Source organism: Nicotiana tabacum, chromosome 8 (genome assembly GCF_000715075.1).
Source record: "Nicotiana tabacum cultivar K326 chromosome 8, ASM71507v2, whole genome shotgun sequence".
Classification (NCBI taxonomy): domain Eukaryota; kingdom Viridiplantae; phylum Streptophyta; class Magnoliopsida; order Solanales; family Solanaceae; genus Nicotiana; species Nicotiana tabacum.
In genome coordinates this window covers 207,733,567-207,743,114 of record NC_134087.1, presented here as the reverse complement: position 1 = coordinate 207,743,114, position 9,548 = coordinate 207,733,567, and the positions used below count along the sequence as shown (strand labels likewise).

The window sequence follows — 9,548 nt, the reverse complement described above, 5'->3', positions numbered from 1 at the left end:
CCATTATAATTTCAGTCTTACAATTTTCATCAAAAATTCACTCCTCGGGCTAGGGACCTTGGAATTCGATTTTGTACATATACCCAGGTCCCATATTTTACAACGGACCCACCGGGACTTTCGAAATACGGGTCCGGGTCCGTTTACTCAAAACATTGATCGAAGTCAACTAAAATAAACTTTTTAAGTTAAATATTATTTTTTTCATCAGTTTTCCACATAAAGCTTTCCGAAAACATGCCCGAACTGCACACGCAAATCGAGGAAGGATAAAAGGAGGTTTTTAAGACCTCGAAACGCAGAATTAAGTTTTAAATTATAAGATGACCTTTTGGGTCATCACACCCTAAGCCCAAAATCACCCAACAGAGCTAATTCAATTGACAGAACTCCATTCCGAAGTTGTCTTCACACAGTTCCGACCATGGTCCAAATTCTAAGTTTTAAGCCTTCGTTTTAGGGACTAAGTGTCCCAAAACACTCCAAAATCCAAAACGAAACCTCTCGACAAGTCGTAATAGCAGAAATAGATACGGGGGAAACAATTAATAGGGGATTCGGGCTATAATTTTCAAAATGGCCGGCCGGATCGTTACCAAAAAATACATTTAATTGAAAAGGAAAATAATTTTTTTGAAAATCCCTTCACCCCTCTCCTCAAAAGGAAAGCTAATCCAAATTCCCTCTATATAAAACTCATTTAAAGGGAAAACGCTCTGTATTAGGAGCATTTTCTTTCTTAGTGTTCGAACTATATTCTTCTTTATGCGGTAGTCAGAGGTAGATCCAAGATTTATACTCTATGAGTTCAACTTTTAAAATTTTTAGCATTGAATTCATATATTTTTAAAATTAAGGCTCAAATCTGTTAGAAAATTTATTCAAAGTTGTAGTATGAAACATTAATTGTATAGGATTTAGTTTATTTAATTCATATCTAAATATGATTTGCAATCAGAATTAATATAAGAATAGGATTTCATGCTTCTAGTTGAAATATGTTTCGTACTATCATAAATAAAGGTATTAATAGCTTATTTATTTGTAGAGATTTGTGAAAATTGTAAAGAGTTTTAAAAGATTTAAATATGATATTTTTCCTTCAAATTAGTATTAGAGCTTCAATGATCTTGAGAGAGAATCAAATAGCTTCCGATGGACAGGCAGTGTTAGACAATATGTGCCGCTCGTGTGGCTATTGAGAATATTGGCAAACGCCTAGTCAATGATTATAATGGCAAAAGTCAGGCCAATGATATATGTAGGAAAAAACCAACCATGTTGAGAATTATTGAAATAAAAAAAAAAAGTTCAAAGAGACACTAGCAAATATGGAATAGAGGAAGAGGCTCTTCCCTAAAAATTATAGAAGTGGCTAAGAAAAATAAAATAAAAAAGGAGCTGGTGACAGGTGCGTTAGCGATTGAAAGTTGGTAATAAAGTGCATCAACAGGAGTTGGAGACAAATATTTCAACAAAATTGTATGTTGGTGACAAAGTGTATTATTAGGAGTTGAACACAGGTGCTTCAACAAAATAATTTGTTGGTGAAAAGGTGCATCAACGGGAGTTGAAAATAAGTGCTTCAACAAAATTGGGTGTTGATGACAAAGTGCATCGACGGCAGTTGAGACAAGTGTTTCAACAAAATTGAGTGTTGGTGACAAGTGAATCAACGAGAGTTGAAGACATGTGATTTAACGGGAGAATGATGAAAAACTAAGTTAAAGTTGTAGTAGGAAACATTAATTGTTTAAGATTTAATTTATTTAATTCATGTCTAAATATGATTTGTGGTCAGAATTAATATAAGAATATGATTTTCTATTTCTAGTTGAAATATATTTTGTACTATTCTAAATAGTGGTATTAGTAGCTTATTTTATGCGTTGAGATTCGTCAGAATTGTAGAGAACTTTTAGAAATTTATATTAAAATATTTTACTTCAATATCTTCTATTTTTGTAATTTTATATAAAAAATTTTACTCCGCATCAAAAGCTATGAATTTAATTAAATCCGTCACTATAACACTACATCGGGCCCAGGCGAAAAAGTTGGCCATCAGGCGTCCGAGAAACTTGAAACGTGAAGTCAAAAAAGGAGTGCTGGAATTGGCAGAAATAACAACTGAATGCATGTGATAGCACTGAACGACAATAAGAAGAAGGTGAGGAAGAAACAGACAAAAAGAGTTTACTCTTTAAACTAAAAGTAGAGCTTGACTTCCAGCTGGTTGACAGAGACTAGAGGAGATGTGATGGAAGGTAATTTGTCTCAAGAAATAAAAGAAAGACATTTAATTTGCTCCTTCTGTTTTAGGGCCTGTTTGGCCAAAAGATTTTTTTTTTTTTTTACTTTTTTTTTTAAAATCAGTGTTTGACCATGAAATTTTTGATTTTCACTTGAAGATGAATTTCGTAATTTTTCGAACATTTAAAAACTCCAAAAGTATTTTTCAAAATTTTCACTTTAGATCACTCCAACACAACAACCCAGTATAATCCCACTTAGTGGGGTCTGGGAAGGATAGTGTGTACGCAGACCTTACCCCTACCCTGGGATAGAGAAGTTGTTTCCAAATAGACCCTAGGCATCCTCCTTCCTTCCAAGAACTTCCCACCTTGCTCTTGGGGAGACTCGAACTCACAACCTCTTGGTTGGAAGTGGAGGTTACTTACCATCAGAGCAACCCTTCTTGTCTAAAAGAATTTCCATTGCCAGGACTTGAACCCGTGTCTCTTGGGTGAGAGCCGAGTATCCTGACCAACTAGACTACAACGGATCTTAAACTTTAGATCACTCCCAAGTTTAAAAATAGACCAAAATTATATTTATGTCCAAACACAACTCTAGCTTTCAAATACTATTTTCACTTAAAATTGTATTTACTTTTTTCTGAAATTTTACATTTCTTATGTCCAAACGCCCACTTAATTTCTATTTTTAAATTGAAAAATAGGAGAGAATAGGAGTCTTGGAGCAACGGTTAAGTTGTCTCCATTTGGCCTATAGGTCACGGGTTCGAGCCATGGAATCATCCATTGATACTGGAATTAGGGTAGGCTGCCTACATTACACCCCTTGGGATGAGACCCTTCCCCGGACCCTGCGTGAACGCGGAATGTTTTGTACACGGGGTTGCCCTATTTTAAGGAATGGTTGATCACCCACATCCTGAGAAAAGAAAATGCAAAAGCGGATGTATTGGCCAATCTAAGATCGTCCACAAAAATGAAGGGTTCTGATTTCGGTACCATCGTTCAGCTCATGCATTCGGTACTGGATATGGACGACTATTATGTATTCAATATGACCAATCTAGTCCGGAACTGGAGGAATGAGATCATGGACTACCTTGAGCACGACAAGCTGCCCGAAGACCCGAAGGCATTCCGAGTGCTTCGCACCAAAGAAGCTTATTACAACTTCTTGGGAGGACATTTATAAAGAAGGTCATTCCAAGGACCGTTGGCCCGATGCTTAGGAGCCTCCAAGGCTAATTACGTCATGAGAGAGGTCCACGAAGGAATTTGCGGCAATTATTCAGGTGCAAATTCATTGGTGCTAAAATTCGTTAGGGCAGGATACTACTAGCCCAGAATGGAAAAGACACTAAGGCATTCGTTCACAAATACGACAAGTGTCAACGCCATACACGGTTAGTGCACCAACCGGCAGAACTGCTACATTCGGTGCTATTCCCATCTCCATTCATGAAATGGGGGATCGATATAGTCGGGCCGCTACCACCGACTCTCGGGAAGGTAAGATTCTTTTTAATTTTAATTGATTACTTCACTAAGTGGATTGAAGCAAGTCCTTACTAGAAAATTAACGAGCGCGAAGTGGTCAATTTCCTATGGGAAAACATAATTTGTTGGTTCGGAATATCAAAAGAGATTGCCTGCAACAACAGGCCATAGTTCACAGGCTCCAAGGTCACAAAATTCCTTGAAGACCTGAAGTTTAAAAGAATCACATCTTCACCATACCATCCGAGTGCAAATGAGAAGGCAGAACCGACTAATAAAGTGATTATTCAAAAACTCAAAAAGAGATTGGAAGCAGTCATAGGCAAGTGGCCCAAAGAGTTACCAGGAGTAATATTGGCGTACCGGACAACGGTAAAATAAAGCATGGGAGAGATACCTTTCTCTCTCGTATACGATGCAAAAGCTCAGATCTAGATGGAAGTAGGAGAATCGATCTTGGGATACTTTCGGGCGGCAAAGAGACAAACAATAAAGCATTGCTGGTCAAATTGGTGCTGCTTGATGAACACAGGGACTTAGAGCACATAAGGATGGCATCCCAGAAACAAAGAATGGAAAGGTATTATAACCGAAGGGCCAATCTCCGTTATTTCAAAGTGGGATATTTTGCTTTGAGGATAGTGACTCAAAGCACCCGGGAGCTCAACGTAGGAAAGCTGGGACCAATATGGGAAGGCCCCTATCGAGTTTCAGCATTCACCGAAAATGGATCGTACGAACTAGAAAAACCAAGATGGAGTCAAATTACCGAAACCCTGGAACGTGACTCACCTCAAAAGGTATTACTACTGATGGTCACCATTTGTACTAAAAGTATGTGCTGCAATCTTTTTCCTTTTGCCAAGTTTTTGCCCCAAATGGATTTTTCTGGCAATATTTTTAACGTGGTAGTAACGCAAAGCATACTACGAAGGAAATATCATCAACAGAGATAAGACCTTTGAAAGATAAGGCATTAAAACAACAATCCATTGTGGGAGGGTTAGACAGTCTTTGACACAATGGCAAATTCCTAACGGAAGCAAAACTTGCCATTGGACCAAAGGTTATTCAATCGTTCACGAGTGCTTGTTCCTACAATCCACTTGGGATTGTTAGATAATCTTTTTCTCAATAACAAAGTTTCTAATGGGAAATAAATCTTGCTATCGAACCAAAGATTATCCAACCATTCGCTTATGTTTTTCCTCGAAGGAGCTAGACTTCCAGTGTTCCAATTCACATTCTTCGCATTCGAACACTAGGGGAGGGGGGAACGGTATGAGAATACGACAACCTGATTTCCATTAAAATCGGGACTACGAGACCCGATAACAAAAATGACTTATCGGGTCCAGGGTGTGTACAACCAACCCCGTAGAAACAAGTTGTACAAATAAGCCAAATGAAATGACAATTTCTTTTCTTTCAGCAAACGAATTATTATGTACTTTTGAAGATAGAAAGAATAAAATAAAGTCATTTTATTTATTATATTGTTTCTTGTCTAAACAATTAATTGATTTTATCATTTGAATGTTAATCAAGTACTTCAAATTAAAGTGCTAGAATAAACATGAGACGTCGTCTTCAAGAGCACCGTAAACATAAGAGGGCCATGTCTTATGAAACCCTCACAGTAAAGGGTTGGTTCTAGAAGGGTTTATTCTCGGAACCCAAATGCTATTGGTAGAAAATATACCTGAAGCCCTACATAATTGAATGCAAAATGAATAATATTTTGCGCAAATGCTCAAACAAAAAGTATTCTTATTTATAAAACATGCCAAACAGCACAAGTATAAAAACGCGAAGGGAAAAAAACAAAGGAAAACAAAGAAAAAAAAACTAAATTACGTTGCCGTTAGGACTCGAGGGAAGGGAAGCATCAACGCCCTTAGGAGAAGTAGACGGATCTACCGTTGGCTCAAGATATTGGACTTCATTGTTATTCTCTTCAAGTTCCTCCTCAATTCTCTAGAACTTGGAACTGGAACCAAAAGAGTTAGTTACATCAGGTTGAGCCGGGAAATTCCCTCTAGTAGTTAACTCCAATGCTCGGGCCTTGGCGATCTTATCGTCAATATCAATGACAGCCGTTTTGGCCTATTCCAAGGTTTTCCTTCTCATACTATACATAGAATGTGTTTTTTTGATGATGAGGGAATTTGCTCGACGCTGAAGTTCTGATTTAAGCCGATCAACCTCGGTCAAAAAGCCACCCCGCTTGGATCTCATGGCGCTAAGGCTAAGGTCAAGATCACGGAGGGTGGTTATATGAACCTTATTATGTTCCATAATCTTCTTATACCTATCCTATATCTGAGCACGCCTCTCTTCCTCCGTAGCAGCCTCTTTAGCTTTGGAGTTCAAGGCTGCCTCAAAGTTATTCACTTTCTCAGTGGAGGCAGATTCGCGCTCGGTAGAAGCAGACACAATATCTTAGACCTCAGCCCACTTAGCTTTGGCTTCTTTAAATTTTACATTTAGCAGAGAGGCTTCTCTGCTGACGGCCATTAATTACTGCTCACTTTATTGTAGTCGAGCCTCTAACTCAATCGCCTCATCAACTTTTGCTTCCAGCACCGAGAGGCGAGCAAAAATTTAGTCCCTCTTGGTCAACAACTGATCCCGCTCAGACTTTAGTCCTTCTTTGTCAAGGATAAATTTTGAAGGCCCTCGGAAGCAAGAAAATTGGTCTTTAAAGGAAATACCAAAGTTAAAAACCTTGTTAGGACATATCAAGTAAAAACAAGCAATAAAAGAACAAGTCATTGTTTAACAAACACTCTCCCAAAAGAGAGAGTATTTTCTTCTTATCCTTTTCTGAAGCCAGCAGCTGGTGTTGCCCAAACTCATACCATAAATATAGGTTATGAGGCAGTCAAAGCAATAATAAAAACCCAACGCAAGTAGGGGTCGAATTCACATGGACTTAAAATTTGGATTAGGTATATATTTAGTGTACTTGTATGATATACCTCAAATTACACTTTCACATTCTTGTTTGTTATTTCTATTTCTACTTTAAGATATTGATTGCAATTATAAAACTAGAAGACAATATTTTTGGTTTTGGTTATTTTTCAAATGATAAAAAATCTAGGGTCGTGACTTCCACCTAAGTGGTTACCTAATGGGTTGTAAGCTCTACGGCAAGTTTGATTTGACGGGGTTGTAATATAACAATCACACACAATTACCCACTCTATACCTCTCGGTAGTTTGAGTGATTTTGTCCAATTTGGCTTTCTCAAGTCCAAATAAGTAATGCACAAAATAAGTGATATATGCTCAAGTCGGGTCTTACTATCTCTAGAATCAACCCTTTAATTGGGGCTATCAATTTCATGAGTTCACCCCAATTTCTTGTTAGCCAAGTTTTCCTAAACTTAGTCTCTCTTTCTCAAGTAGAAACTAAGTCAAATAGGCATAAATCAATGTTTACAACCATTAATTCTTAAGTTCAAGCATGAACTAGAATAAATATCACTAACCCAATCACAAACAAGCCCTAAATCAAACACCCATTAAGTACCTACACTAGGGTTGGGCCACAACACTTGCTAGAAATTTAGCTACTCATGAAAAGTGAAGAAACTAAAGAAGAAATTAAGATAAAATGCATAATAATTTATTAGAGAAAGAAAATCTTATATTTAAAAGCTACTCTAGTACAATATTACTCAAAGAAGTAAAGGAAAACGGCTCAGGTACTCTCCCAAAACAAAACTTAACCTAAAAATGATAAAACGTTCTATTTATACTAAGTGATATGCTCAAATTACACTTTAAATAATTAGTGTAAGGTGTTCAGTGTCAAATATATTAACCCAACAAGGTTGGGGTTGAATCCCACAGGGAATAGATGTGAAACAGTTACTTGAGCAGTGTGAAACTTGACTCAGGTCATAGTTCTATTCCTTTAGCTTAACAAGAGGATGATATGATTGTGATTTAACAAGATAACTATCTTGTATTAGAATATGATTAATTTGATTAAGGAAACCAAATTTGTATCTCCATCAATTAAATGTAATGTTATTGGTGTTAATATGATATATTTCTAATGGAAGGTCCTTTGATATGCAAATGGTTTCTACAAGACTATCCAATATTTTCCAATGGTTGGGTAGTATTTTTTCTTTATGATTTTCCCAAATATAAAAGAATTGCAATTAAGAACAACCAATTTTATGCCAAGTAGAACCCACTTATTCCTAAGTGATTCTATTAAACAAGGTTTAAAGCCTTGAGTTCTTGATATTCACTTCTACCAAATCCTAACCCACTTTTCCATGTAAAGAAAGAGTAAAATGGAATATGTTAATGTTTGCAACCACCAACAATAAATAAAGCACAATAAATGAATAAATATCAACCAACCATTATATATATATTCAATGTCAAACACCCATTAACATTACACCCATGTAGGGTCCACGACCTTAGTATTTAAAACTAGCTACTCATACTAAAACACAAAAGCAAAGCAATAAATAAAGACATAAAGCTTACAAAAGTGCAAGATTCTCTCTTCACAAGCTTCCAAATTAATGAAGTATTCAATGCCTTCAATGTTGTCCCTTTTTCAGACTTAATGACCAACAAAAGCTCTAGTTATTCTCTTTATATTAGACTAAAAGTCGAGGTCAAAGTTGGACAAAATTACCCCTGCAGAGGCCTTCTGCGATCACATAATGGTTGCAGACCATGTATGCGGTTCGCATAATCATCATTTGCATCGCATACATAAAGGTCTTAAAGCCCAAATCTCTGCCGCATTCCAATTATGCAGGTCGCATATCCATTATGCAACCGCATTTAACTATTAAGAAAAATTGTAAAAGAAGTTATAAAGTAAAATACGGAAAGTAAATTGAATATGTACAATAGGGGATTCAAACGAATATACATAACGGCGAATGAATATATACATGGAAAAGCAACTTTATATACATACCAAAATTGAAAAATAACGAAAAGTGAAAAATAAATGGTAAAGTTATATACATACCAAAAGTGAAAAATAACAATAACGAAAAATCAGTATCATAATTACAATCCAGTTCAAATCATCAAAATAGGACTACTCCCCCCTCCCCTCCCCCCCCCACCCCCAAATAAAAACTAGCATTGCCCTCAATGCTAAAAGCAAAAAATAATATCAAGGAGAGGTTAGAGAGTAAAGAAAACTCCTTATGGGTCTAGGTCCTCTGTCTGCATGGAGTCCTATGGCTGGGTCCCTAGGTCACCTCCCTCGGGTCCTCCAGCTGTATCTCCAGGTCATCAGTCTGGGGAGTTATCCCTCTCATCCTAGGCTCTCTATCAGCCTCCTGCTCCGGTTCCTACTTTGCCTGAGCTGCTGGAACTGGGTCCTCTAGTAATAGCTCCAATGGAATGTCCCCAGCTGATCTAATCTTGTCCACCTCCTTCCTGAGCAGCTTCACCGACTCCTTGGAAGCCTGAGTCTTCTTCATCTTCTTGGCCTGCTTGCTCAGGTCAGTGATTGCCTTTCCCTGTGCCTCCAAAGTATCCATAAACAGCTTCTGGTTGTCCAGAAGCTCCTTCAGTGATTCCTCTAACGAAGCTAGCACCTGGAGCTGAGTTGGAACTGCCTGAGCTACCATTGTGCTGGATATGACAGATAGCTTTGATGTAGCTACCTGCATCCTGTTGTTGATATTGGACAGTGTCTGGTTAACCCTCAGTGCAGTGAAAGAGTGAGCTGATGAAGATGGCACCGCAGTAGGCATGGAAGTAGATGGTCCGGCAGGAGGCTGTGGTATGGCA

At 37.5% G+C, this 9,548-nt stretch overlaps 1 non-coding gene across 1 annotated transcript; it reads right to left on the bottom strand.

Moving 5' to 3' along the window:
• Positions 1-2,712: 2,712 nt before the first annotated feature.
• Positions 2,713-2,785, bottom strand: TRNAE-CUC (transfer RNA glutamic acid (anticodon CUC)). The gene has a single exon. It is a non-coding gene; the product is annotated as a tRNA-Glu (tRNA).
• Between the last annotated feature and the right edge of the window lie 6,763 nt (positions 2,786-9,548).